The sequence below is a fragment of the Kryptolebias marmoratus genome, linkage group LG7, assembly GCF_001649575.2.
Source record: "Kryptolebias marmoratus isolate JLee-2015 linkage group LG7, ASM164957v2, whole genome shotgun sequence".
Classification (NCBI taxonomy): domain Eukaryota; kingdom Metazoa; phylum Chordata; class Actinopteri; order Cyprinodontiformes; family Rivulidae; genus Kryptolebias; species Kryptolebias marmoratus.
In genome coordinates, this window is record NC_051436.1 from 2,191,838 (window position 1) to 2,193,133 (window position 1,296).

Here is a 1,296-nt window from a genome sequence, read left to right on the forward strand (position 1 = left end):
TGTTTTCTCTGTTTCTCACAGTATAAATAAACAGTCAGTGACTCGTTTGACCCAGAACAGAACTAACAGGACTCTGATAATCAGCTCTGTCTGCTTCTTCAACCAGCTGACAAACAGCGCCACCTTCTGGACAACAAGAACAACTACAGATTTATTAGGACTGAACTGGATCAGAACATCTGATAGAAGCTCAGAAATAGTTCCTTCTGATTGATGGAGAGTTAATAAAGCACTTTATCTCAGATGATGCTTCTTTAGTATTTCTCTTTGTTATTGAGTGAGCATTGTCAAAGTCAGGAAAAAAGCTCTGCAGAACTGTCCTGTAAACCTCAAAACTGTCTAAGCTTTTTATTGTTCCAAATGTAGTATCTGTGTGGAGAGAAATTATGTTTGTAAATCAGAGACCAGCAAAGAAGCATTAGTTTGTGAAAATTGGACAGTTTCAAGGGGATTTTATTAATATTATAATTACAAAATAAAAGGAAATTTAGACCTCCTAATTTAGAAAAGACAACGTTTGGGATGAAGTTCCAGATTGAAAATGGGTTCCTGATGAATTGTTTTAGCCAATTTATTTTAAATGTATTATTTAAGGTGTCAAAGTCTAAAAAATTGAGGCCGCCTTTTTCATAACAATTCATAATTACTGATTTTTTAATATAATGTTTTTTGTTTTTCCAAATAAAGTTAAATAGCATCTTGTTAATATCTTTGGAGACCTTTTTGTTGACATCCAGAGGGGCTAGGCAGTGTTAACGACGCCAGTTACACCAACTGATGTTTTTTTTACGTGTTACAGAGATAAAAGTTATTTCTCACTGACGGTTCTAAAAATCGTTCTGAATGTCAAACTGCACCATATCGTAGAATTAACACAAACGGTTATTTATTATAATAATTTACCAAAAACTCTGTGATTGTTTGGAGCAGTTCTTGGTGAACTCTTTGTAATAAAAGCTGTTAAATCTGTTGTTCTGGAAGCTGAAGTTTCCTCCACTTTGGATGAACAGATGAAGATGAATCTGTGTTTGTTTCTAAACATCTAAAGTCTGTTTTCTTCCAAAGAGCTACAGGTAGTCTGAGCTGCATTTACAGACACCAAGGTTTAACATTAGAGAGCTGAAATATAGAGAATCAACAACAGCAATGATTCCATGTTTACATTCAACTCTTCTAGAAGCAGCTTCTGTTCAAAAACTCTCAACTTACTGATGGAGATCTTCTGCTGCCTCCTGGAAACTAACCGGCTGGAAACCAGGAGCTCAGGTGAGAAAAAGGGAAGAATGTCAGAAGAAA

General features: G+C 35.3%; 1 protein-coding gene across 1 annotated transcript in view; it reads right to left on the reverse strand.

Annotated features, from left to right (window-relative positions):
• The window catches only part of LOC108250926, a 17,212-nt gene extending 15,916 nt beyond the window's left edge, over positions 1-1,296 (reverse strand). Inside the window, exon 1 of the mRNA XM_037976505.1 lies at positions 1,210-1,296. The gene's annotated coding sequence lies outside the window, so the exon portion shown is untranslated. The remainder of the gene's footprint in view (positions 1-1,209) is intronic.